At 37.1% G+C, this 12,406-nt stretch overlaps 1 pseudogene; it reads right to left on the bottom strand.

Moving 5' to 3' along the window:
• Nucleotides 1-3,705: 3,705 nt before the first annotated feature.
• The window catches only part of LOC112913937 (Y-box-binding protein 1-like), a 104,896-nt pseudogene continuing 96,195 nt past the window's right edge, over nt 3,706-12,406 (bottom strand).

Below are 12,406 nucleotides of genomic sequence, written 5' to 3'. Positions count from 1 at the left end.
TCCACCTACAAATTGTGAGCCATTCTGGTTCTTTGCTCAGTGTACCAAAAATATTCTTTTATTTCCATTTTTAAAGGAAGATGGATGTGTTGGTGGAGTAATCATTGTTGTCATTAAGAAACAGATACCCAAGCTAAAAATAATGGGGAAGGTGGACTTTGAGAAATTCAAATAAGACTGGACAAAACCCTGAAGGAAGTGCTGAAGGGAATAATACAGTAATGTCACTAGAACTAGATCAGGTGACCTCTTTGTAATGGCCCTTTTTACCACTGAACTCATTTTTAGGATCCCATTATGATAAAAATGGGCCTGGCAAATGAGTTCTGAATGGATCCACACTTTAAAAGTCTTTGCCTGGGTGGCTCAGCTGTTTGGGCAGCCAACTCTTGATTTCAGCTCAGGTCATGATTTTGGGATACTGGATCCAGCCATGTGTAGGGCTCTTCACTCAGCTGGGAACCTGCATAAGGATTCTTTCTCTGTTCCTCCTGCTTGTGTGCTCTCTCTAAATAAATAAATTAATTTTTTAAGTCATTTCATAACTGCTTCTCATCTGGCCATTAAAAGTGTAACTTTCAGGACGCCTGGGTGGTGCAGTGGTTGAGCATCTGTCTTCAGCTCAGGTCATGATCCCAGGGTCCCAGAATCAAGTCCCACTTCAGGCTCCCTGCAGGGAGCCTGCTTCTCCCTCTGCCTATGTCTCTGCGGCTCTCTGTGTGTCTCTCATTAATAAATAAGTAAAATATTTTTTAAAAAGTATAACTTTCAGAGGTGCCTGGGTGGCTCAGCAGTTGAGTGTCTGCCTTCAACTCAAGGTGTGATCCTGTAGTCCTGGGATCGAGGTCCAGGTAGAGCTCCTTGCATGGAGCCGGCTTCTCCCTCTGTCTCTGTCTCTGCCTCTCTCTCTTTCTGTACCTCTCATGAATAAATAAATAAAATATATTTTTTTTAAAGTACAACTTTCAGATAGCTTTTACCATCTATTTCCATTGTAGAACTTACAATTATTACAATGGGAGTATTTTCTGCATATTTCCCCTTGCTGCATGATATGACAAAATTATGCCCATCTTGGAAGCCTAATTTTATCATCTGCACATTTCCTTAATTAAAAATATAATTCTGCTTTTTATTTTCATGCTGAGAAAAGTAGGAATCTTATCATAAATAATTTTTATGGTTTGATGTCAAATATGCAAATAAGTTTTTAGGAAGCTTGAAAATAGTTTAATAGAATTGCAATAAATTTCCTTTTTATTTAATATTTTAAAAATATCAATACCAGCCAGTTGATATGCTAAATATAAATAATAGATATCCCCTCAAATGAAATAATAGAATCTAATTTTACCTGTAAACTTTATGGAAGGAGTAGAAAACAGCAGAGCTCTGTAGCAGAGGCATAGACAGAATTTTCAGGGAGATATCAGTGGCTATTTGGATTCTCATGAAGAACATTCTCTTATTTTTGTCTTGGCCACATCTTATGCTATTTTTCTCTAATTTATTCAATATAATATTTTTCTGTAACATCAGAGAGGTTGAATAAAATTCCTAGCCAAGGAATTTTAATGAATGGTCTGTTAGATCTTTTATTTTTCAACAGTTTTATTGAGATATAGCTTATATGCCATAGACTTCATTTAAAAGTGCACACTTTAGTCATTTTAACTATATTCAGAGTTGTGTGACAATCACTACTATCTAATTTTATAGCATTTTCCTCATTCCAAAAAAGAAATGTTAAATTCTAATCCATTAAAGAAACTCTCCATTTCTCCCTTCCGCCTTCCTTCAGTAGACACCCACTTTCTGTCTATATTTGTCTTTTCTGGACATTTTATGAGCATAGAATCATAAAGTATGGTCTTCTATAACTGGTTATTTTCACATGTTCAAGGTACACCTGCCTTGTACCATATGTCAGTATTTTATCTCTTCTAATTGTTAAGTAATATTTATATAGATAAACCACATTTTGCTTATGCATTCATCAATTGGTAGATATTTGGGTTGTTTACCCTTTTTGACTATTATGAATAATTCTGTTATGAATATTTGTATATACAGGTTTGTATGGCAAGTATGCTTTTATTTATTTTGGAAATATACATAGGAGTAGAATTGCTGAATTAAATGCAAGCTCTGTATATAACATTATGAAGTGTTATCAAAAATGCTCCAAAGTGGTTGCATACTTTTCCAATCCTGCCAACAATGTATGAGGGTTTTAATTTGTCCATATTCTTGTTAATACTTGTTATTCTTGATGTTTTTAATTTTATTCATCTTAGTGTGTGGCAAGTGTTATTATGGTTTTTATTTATATTTTCTTAATGACTAATGATATTGAGCATCTTTTATATGCTTATTGATTATATTTCTTATTTGGAGAAATGACTAGCTATTTTGTCCATTTTTAATCTAATTTTTTGTCTTGTTAAATTTGAATTGTAAGGCTTTTCCGTATATTTTGAATTTAAGTCCCTCATTAAATTTATAATTGTAAAATTATAAATTGTAAAATTTTTCTCCCTTTCTGTAGATTGATACATAGACTTTTTAAGTTAGGTGAATCCCTGTTTATGTGTGTTTTCCTTTGTCATTTGCTTTCAAGATTCTTCCTTTGTTTTTAGACAATTTATTTATAATGTCTCTAAATGTGGATCTCCTTGAGTTTATCATACTTATAGTTTGCTAAACTTTTTGAAGATGTGGACTAATGTTTTCACCAAATTTGGGAAATTTTTGGCTATTTTTTATTCAAATATTTGTCTCTATTATGTGTCTTCTCTCCTACGACTCCTATTGAGTATTTTGGCATACTTGGTATTGTTGTATAGGTATTTGAGGCAAATATTTTCATTTTCTTTTTCTCTATTCCTTGGGCTTCATGGTCTCAATTGACTTGTCCTCGAGTGTTTTTTTCCTCTCCAAATTAAATCTGCCATGGATTGCTTATGGTGAATTCTTAATTGTAGTTATTATAGTTTAAAAATCTAAAATTTCTATTTGCTTCATTTAAAAATAATTTCTATTTATTGATATTGTCTATTTTGTGAGACATATTAATTAATTATGTAGACACGATTTTCTTTAGTTCTTTAAACATGTTTGTAATGGCCCAATTAAATCCTTTTGTAATTTTTATTATTATTATTATTTAAGACCTTTATTAACGGGTGCTTGCCGTTTGTTGACTTTTTTGAAAAAATCAAGTTGTAAACTTTTATTACAAATTAAAAATGAGGTTCTTAAAAATCTCAACTTGACCAGATATGAAACAATTTAAAAACCTTTAAAGGTGTATTAAGAAAAACCAGGCTTTTTTTTTTTTTTTTTTTTAAACACGTTTATCATTACCAAAAAGAGACGTCTTTAGGTAAAAATAATAAAAACCCCATGCTGCATAGATAATGCAGATAGGGGATCCCTGGGTGGCGCAGCGGTTTAGCGCCTGCCTTTGGCCCAGGGCACGATCCTGGAGACCCGGGATCGAATCCCACGTCGGGCTCCCTGCATGGAGCCTGCTTCTCCCTCTGCCTGTGTCTCTGCCTCTCTCTCTCTCTGTGTGTGACTATCATGAATCAATAAATAAAATCTTTAAAAAAAAAAAAAGATAATGCAGATAGTTCTATTTATCTGGTCAATGGGCAAAAAGCAAGCACTTAAGGTCTTCAGCTCCAATCTTCTGTTCATTTCTTATTGCTGGAATTTCATCTTCACTTCTTCATGTTGGATGACTAACCCGGATGATGGTAGAGATGGTAGCCGGCATTTACTCAGCCCCGCCCTGCTCAGCCCCGGAGCCGACCAATTCTCAGCTGGTGGATCGGCTGCTTTTGTCTCTTTGCCATCTGTGGTTTAGGGTTTTCTGGGCATCTGCGTCGGTAATTGAAGTTGCGGCGGTACCGACGTTGAGGTGGCTGCTGACCTTGGGTCTCACCTCCTTGATTTTCCTGATCTTCCTCCTTTCCATCCTCTCTAGGCTGTCACTGGCGAGGAGGACCCCTACGGAATCGTGGTCTATAACCTCGATACATATCCTGTCCCGCTGGTCCACCTTGTTCTCCTGCACCCTGGTTGTCAGCACCTTCCATCACTGCTCCCTGCACCTTCCATCACTGCTCCCTGCACCTTCCATCACTGCTCCCTGCACAGGCGGGTTGGAATACTGTGGTCGCCGCCCTAGGGCCTCCGCAGGTAGTAGGGCCGGCGCTGCTGGGCCTGGCCTTCGGGAGCACTTTCCGACCCCTGGATCTTTGCCCCACTCTCACTATTCTGGTAATTCTGCTGGTCATTGCGTGGAGGACCCCTGCGACGTGGACAGCGCCTATAATGGTGACGGTCTGATGCAGATGTACTGCCCTGCCCTGGAGCTCCCCCGGGGCCTGTGCCAGCGGCTGCCTCCGCACCCTCTTCTCCTTCAACGACATCAAACTCCACAGTCTCTCCATCTCCTACACTGAGAAGGCACTTCCTGGGGTTATTCTTCTTCTTTATTTATTTTATTTTATTTTATTTTATTTTATTTTTTTATTTTTTTTTATTTATGATAGTCACACAGAGAGAGAGAGAGAGAGAGAGAGGCAGAGACACAGGCGGAGGGAGAAGCAGGCTCCATGCACCGGGAGCCCGACGTGGGATTCGATCCCGGGTCTCCAGGATCGCGCCCTGGGCCAAAGGCAGGCGCCAAACCGCTGCGCCACCCAGGGATCCCCGGGTCATTCTTCTTTATGGCAGTCTGGTGGACAAATACATCTTCCTTGGTGTCATCCCTGTTGATGAAACCATATCCGTTTCTTACATTGAACCACTTTACTGTTCCCAAAACCTTCGTTGCGATGACCTTCTTGTCCCCGCCGGCAGGCGCCGCCGATGTGAGGCGCTGCCCGTGGTGCCGGGCTCGGTGTCGGCGGCGCTGAGGGCGGGGGCGGCGGGCGGCTGCGGGGTCTCGGCCTCGCTGCTCACGGCTGCGGGGATGGTGACTGGGGCGGGCTGCGGCAGCTGCGGCTCCTCCCGGGGTGTGATGGTGACTAGGCCGGCGGCGGCGGTGCGGCTGCTCAGGGCTCTCTGGGGTCCGCTCTCCGCTCCCGCTACCCATCGAACTCCCTTTTGTAAAGTCCAATATCTGAGTTTCCCCAGGCACAGTTTCTATTGACTTCTTTTATCCCCCACTGTGCTATGATTACACTTTTCTGTTTCTTTACATGTCTTATCATTTTCTTTTGAAACTAGATATTTTAAATAACATAATGTGGCGACAGTGGAGGTCAACCCCCCCCCCCCTTCAGAGTTGGCTGTTGTTGCTATTTGCTTCTATTTTTGCTAATGTTTTTTGCTTAGAGCACACTTAGAGTGTTCCCTGGACTGATTACATAAAATATGTATTGTGTGCTGTGTGTTACTACTTAGGTCTCTGATCAGTATCCTTTGTAGTCAGCTTATAATTAGAAAGAAAATTCCTTGAATTACTTACCTCGGAATTCTAACATTTCTTAGGTGGTTGTGTGCTATGTCAGGATGTGTCCTCACTGCTCCAGCAGTTCATAACTCTATCTTCGCCATACTTCCTGCTTGTGGAAAACCTCAACTAAGAAAAACATGAGAGATTAGGGCTTTCTGTTTTTCCCAGTTATGTGCATACTCCAACCCATGCATGTGGCCTTCAAAATTCCAAAATATATGCTGGAGCTTTTCAAATTTCCTATTGGTATCCGATTTTCCAGATCTTTCTTTTAAGTATTTTAAACAACCTATTTTTTTTGCCCCAACTTATATTACTACATAAAACTTCCATGTTCTTAAATTATAATTCTGGATATGAACCTTTTTTTCCCACTATATGAGCTCAAGCAATGTCAAATAATGAAAATCCTATGAATGGGGCTTTTTCAGGTAGTTGTCAGACAAGCCATGTAGTAACACATAGAGTAATAATACTTTGAAGAAGAGGCTTTTTGAAAAGCTCCAATCTGGACAGCCCCAGTGGCACAGTGGTTTAGTGCCACTTGCAGTCCAGGGTGTGATCCTGGAGACCCCAGATTGAGTCCCACGTCAGGCTCCTGCATGGAGTCTGCTTCTCCCTCTGCCTGTGTCTCTGCTTCTCACGCACTCTCTCTCTGGGTCTCTCATAAAAAAAAGCTCCAATCTTAATATGTACCTTTTAGTGGCTAATAGGCAGCTAATTTTCACCACTTTCATATTTTTCTAAAGTTTTTGTTTTAATTCCATTTAGTTAATGCACAGTGTTACATTAGTTTCAGGTGTACAATAAGGTGATTCAACAATTATATACATCACCTGCTGCTCATCATGATAAGTGCACTCCTTGATCCCCATCCCTTATGTCATCCATCCTCCCACCATCCTCCCCTCTGGTAACCATCAGTTTGTTCTTTATACTTAAAAGTCTGTTTCTTGATTTGTCTCTCTGCCTTTTTTCCCCCTTAGCTCATTTATTTTGTTTCTTAAATTACACATATGAATGAAATCATATATTTACTTTTACCTGATTGACTTACTTCACTTATCATTATACTCTCTAGCTTCATCCATGTTGTTGCAAGTGGCAGAATTTCATTCTTTTTATGGCTAAATAATACTCTATTGTTCATGTGTATATGCAGATATACACATATATATCTATCTATCTACATATATATGTACACATATGTACAAACCTCACATCTTCTTCATCCATTCATCAGGCAATAGATAGTTGGGCTGCTTCCATAATTTGGCTATTGAAAATAATGCTGCTATAAAAGGGTGCATGTGTCCCTTTGCATTAGTCTTTTTGTAGTCCTTGGGTAAATACCCAGTAGTGTGGTTGCTGGATCATAGGGTTGTTCTAATTTTAACTTTTGAGGAACCTTTCTACTATTTTCCAGAGTGGCTGTGCCAGTTCACATTACCAACAGTGCAAAGGTTTTTTTCCTCTACATCCTCACCAAATCCTGTTGTTGCTTATATTACTGATTTTAACCATTCTGACAGGTGTGATATCTCATTATAGTCTTGATTTGCATTTCCCTGATGGTAAGTTATAATGATCATGTTTTCATGTGTCTGTCTGTCCATCTATATGTGTTTTTTGGAGAAATGTCTTCTTTGGAGAATTTTTAATTGGGTTATTTGTTTTTTGGGTGTTGAGTTTTATAAGTTCTTTATGTATTTTGGATAATAACCCTTTATTGGATATCTCATTTGCAACTATCATCTCCCATTTGTGTTGCCTTTTTGTTTTGTTGATTGTTTCCTTTGCTGTGTAGAAGCTTTTTACTTTAATGTAGTTCCAATGGTTTATTTTTGCTTTTGTTTCCCTTCCCATAAGACGCATATCTAGAAAGAAGTTGCTACAGCCAATGTCAAAGAAGTTACTGTCTGTGTTCTCTTATGTGATTTTCATGGTTTCAGTTCTCACACTTAGGTCTTTGAATTTATTTTTGTAAGAAAGTAGTGTAAGATTTATGGTATAAGGAAGTGGTCCAGTTTCATTCTTTTGCATGTTGCTATCCAGTTTTCCCAACATTATTTGTTGAAAAGACTGTCTTTTTCTTTTTGTATGTTCTTTCCTGCTTTGTTAAAGATTAATTGACCATATAATTGAGGATTCATTTCTGGGTTTTCTATTCCATTGATCTATGTCTCTATTTTTGTACTACTACATACTCTTTTGATTACTACAGCTTTTTAATATAATCTGAAGTCCAGAATTTTGAAACCTCTAGCTTTGCTTTGCTTTTGATTTGCAAGGTTGCTTTGGCTATTCAGGGTCTTTTACGTTCCAAACAAATTTTAAGATTATGCTAGGTCCATGAAAAATACTGTTGGTATTTGATATGGATTGCATTAAATGTGTACATTGCTTTGGGAAGAATAGACATTTTAACAATATTGGTTCTTCTAATCCATGAGCATGTAATGTCTTTCCATTTCTTTGTGTCATCTTCAATTTCCTTCATCAGTGTTGTATAGTTTTCTTAATTTCTCTTCCCACTGCTTCATTTTTGGTGTATAAAAATGCAATAAAATTCACAAATTTTGATGTTGATTTTGTATCTTGTGACTTTAATTAACTCATTTATTAGTTTTTATAGTTTTTTGGTGATCTTTTGGGTTTCCTATACATAGTATCATGTTATCTGCAAATAGTTAGGTTTTATTCCTTTCTTACCAATTTACCTTTTATTCCTTTTTGTTGTCTGATTGCTTGGGCTACGACTTCCAGACTATGTTGAATAAAATGATGAGAGTGGACATTCTTCTTTTGTTCCTGACATTAGGGGTAAAGCTCTGTTTTTCTCCATTAAGTGTGATGTTAGCTGTGAATTTTTCATAATTGGCCTTTATTATGTTGAGGTATTTTCCCTCTAAACCTACTTTGTTGAGAGTTTTAATCGTGAATGGATGTTGTATTTAATCAAGTGCTTTTTCTGTGTCTATTGAAATGATCATATGATTCTTATCCTTTCTTTTTTTTTTGATGTTATATATTAGGTTGATTGATTTATGAATGTTGAACTACCCTTGCAACCCAAGAATAAATCTCACTTGATCACTGTTGAATGATTTTTTTTCATGTATTGTTAATTTGGTTTACTAGTATTTCGTTGAGGATTTTTACATCTATGTTCATCAGGGATATGGGCCTGTAGTTTTCTTTCTTAGTGGTATCTTTATCTGGTTTTGATATCAAGGGAGTGCTGGCTGGCCTCATAGAATGAATTTGGACGTTTTCCTTTCTTTTCTAATTTTTGGAACAGTTTGAGAAGAATGGGTATTAACTCTTCTTTAAATGTTTGGTAGAGGGCAGCCTGGGTGGTTCAGTGGTTTAGCACCGCCTTCGGCCCAGGGCATGATCCTGGAGACCTGGGATTGAGTCCCACATCAGGCTCCCTGCATGGAGCCTGCTTCTCCCGCTGTCTGTGTCTCTGTCTCTCTGTTTTTCATGAATAAATAAATACAATCTTAAATAAAATCATAAATAAATAAATAAATAAATAAATAAATATTTGGTAGAATTGACCTGTGAATCCATGTGGTGCTGAACTTTTGTTTCTTGGGAGTTTTTCATTACTGATTCAGTTTCTTAGATGGCTATTAGTTTGTTCAAATTTTCTGTTTCTTCCTTTAGTAGGTTTTAGTAGGTTATATGTTTCCAGGAATTTCATTTCTTCAAGGTTATCCACTTTGTTGGCATATATTTTTCATAATATTCTCTTATTTATATTGATGTAGTGTTGGTTGTTATTTCTCCTCTGTCATTTGTGATTTTATTTATTTGAATCCTTTCTGTTTATTTCTTGATAGATCTGGCTAGAGGTTTATCAGTGTTATCATTTTTTTCAAAGAACAAGCTTCTGCTTTCATTGAGCTATTGTTTTTTTTTTTTTTTTCTTTAATTCTATATAATTTATTTCTGCTCTAACCTTTTTACTTCCTTCCCTCTGCTGGTTGTAGAATTTGTTTGTTCTTTCTTCTAGCTCCTTTACATGTAAGGGTTAGGTTGTTTATTTGAGATTTTTCTTGATTTTTGATGTGGTCCTGTATTGCCATGAATTTCCCTCTTAGAACTACTTTTTCTACATACTAAAGGTTTTGGACCATTGTGTGTTTATTTTCATTTGGTTCCATGTACTTTTTTATTTCCTCCTTTATTTCCTGGGTGACACATTCATTGTCCAGTACCATGGTTTTTAACTTCTACGTATTTATGGTCTTTCCAGACTTTTTCTTGTGGTTGATTTCTAGTTCCACAGTGTTGAGGTCAGAAGATATACATGATATGACTTTGACATTCTTGAATTTGTTGAGGCTTGTTTGATGGGCTAATAAATGCCCTATTTCAGAGAATGTTCTGTGTGCACTTGAAAAGAATATGTAATCTTCTATTTTAGCATTGAATATTCTGAATCTATCAGTTAAATCTGTTCCAGTGTGTCATTAAAAGCCATGGTTTCCTTGTTGATTTTCTGTTTAGATTATTGGTTCATTGATACAAGTGAGGTGTTAAAGTCCTCTACTATTTTTTTAAAGGTTTATTTTTTGAGAGACAGAGAGCGAGTAAGAGTGAGCAGGGAAAAAGGGAGAGAGAGAATCTCAAGCAGACTCTGCATTGAGAATGGAGCTGAAATGTAGCTCCATTTTATGACCCTGAGATCATGACCTGAATCAAAACCAAGAGTAACACATTCACCCAACTGAGCCATCCAGGTGTCCCCAAAGTCCTCTACTATTATTATATTATTATTGATTAGTTCCTTTATGTTTGTTATTACCTATTTTATGTAACTGGGTGCTTCTATGTTGGGTGCATATTTCCAACTTTCATATCTCTTGTTGGATTGTCCCCTCAATGATTATGTAGTGTCTTTGTCTCTTGTTACAGTCTTTGTTTTAAAGTCTATTTTGTCTAATATGTGTTTTGGTACTCTGGCTTTCTTTTCATATTCATTAGTATAATATATGTTTCTCCATTCCTTCACTTTCAGTCTTCAGGTGTCTTTAGGTCTAAAATGAATCTCTTGCCTACAGCATATAGATCGATCTTATTTCATCCATTCTATCACCTTATGTCTTTTGACTGGAACATTTAAGTCCATTTACATTCAAAGTAATTATTGATAGGTGTTTGTTGTCATTTCATTATTTGTTTTGTGATTGTTAATGAAGATTTCCTTTGATTTTTTCTCTCTCTCATGGTTTGCTGACTTTCTTTAGTGATATATTTGGATTTCTTTCTCTGTATTCTTTGGTTATTTATTAGTGATTTTTGATAAATGGTTACCATTAGGTGTGTAACCTTATCTGCATTTGGAAGTCTAAGTTGATGGTCATTTAGCTTTTTACTCCTCTTCTCCTCAAGTTTTCAATATATGTTTTCATAATTTAGATCCTTTTATTTTTTGTTACTTGACTGATTTTTTACAGAAATATAAATTTTTACTGCTTTCGTGTTTTCTACCTATCTACCTGTATACTGTTCCTTTTGATCTGTCCTTTCTACTCAGTCCCATTTAAATTTCTTGCAGAGTTGGTTTGGTGGTCACAAACTTTTTTTTTTTTTTTTCTCATCTGGGAAACTATCACTTTTTCAATTCTGAATGAGAGCTTTACTGGATAAAGCATTCTTGGCTGAAGATTTTTACTATTCAGCACTTTGAATATATCACACCACTGTCTTCTGATTTGGAAGGTTTCTGCTGAAAAATCCCCTGCTATGCTCATAGGGTTTTCCGTAATAAGTTATTGCTTCTTTTTTCTTTCTGCTTTTAAATTCTTTTCTGTATCATTATATTTTGACATTTTAATTACAATATGTCCTAAAGTGGATCTGCTTTTGTTGATTCTGTTGTGGGTTCTCTGTGCCTCCTGGATCTGGATATCTGATTCCTTCCACAGATGAGGGAAGTTTTCAGGTTTTATTTCTTCCAAAAATTTTTTGCCCTCTTTTGTCTCTCTCTTTCTTCTGGGACTTCTATAATATGAATGTTATTAAATTTGATGGACTGACTCAGTTCCCCAAGACTATTCTCATTTTGCATAATTATTTTTTTCTCTTTTGTTCAGCTTGATACTTTCTATTACTCTGTCTTCTAGGTCACTAATTTGTTGCTCTGCTTCTTCCACCTTGCTATTTATTCCATCAAATGTGTTTATCCTTTCATTTATTAAATCCTTTATCTTTGCTATGTTGGTTCCTGCAGGTGGCCCTGTGCTTCTGCTGAGGGGCTGGGGAGGGAAATGGCAAGAGCCAGTTCTTTTGTTCCAAGAGTTGTCTCTCAGTGAATGCTGTCTCTTTGGAATGTGCTCTGAGATGAACAAATACCCTTCCTTCTGTGTACCCCAGAGATTCTTCAGATCAATTTTTCCCTGCTGTGTGTCTGCAGGTTGTTTGCCCACTTTCTTTTCAAGAACAGCACAGTGCTCTCTGGGCTCTCTCATATCCAAGTCTTCTGACCTTTAAAACTCAAGTGTTTAATCCTCATTGATTTCCAGAAGTCACAAAATTTGGTCCCTTTTGTTTTCCAAGCCATTGCTATGGGGATTCCTTTCCTCCATGTGTTCCCCTGTGTGCTAGTCTGTTCCTAGCCCTCCTCTGCAACTGTAGCTTCCTCCCCACTTGAGTGGCCACAATCTGTTTTCTCTCCCAACCTATGTCTCTGTGCTTCCTACCTTCTTTGATGTGGTCTATTCTCTACTTTTAGTTTTGGAGTTTACTCTGCCAGTCTTCAGGTCAATTTCTAGGATATTTTGGATGTTTGATAGTTACCTAGTTGTATTCATGATATATAGTGAGCCTAGGGTCCTCCTATCCCTCCTCCTATTTCTTAACCTCTCTACAGCTTCCATATTTGAAAGGCTGTTGGTTTTTGTTTGTTTGAGTTTTAAGGCTACT

Source organism: Vulpes vulpes, chromosome 15 (assembly GCF_048418805.1).
Source record: "Vulpes vulpes isolate BD-2025 chromosome 15, VulVul3, whole genome shotgun sequence".
Taxonomy (NCBI): domain Eukaryota; kingdom Metazoa; phylum Chordata; class Mammalia; order Carnivora; family Canidae; genus Vulpes; species Vulpes vulpes.
This window is presented reverse-complemented; position numbering and strand designations above follow the sequence as displayed.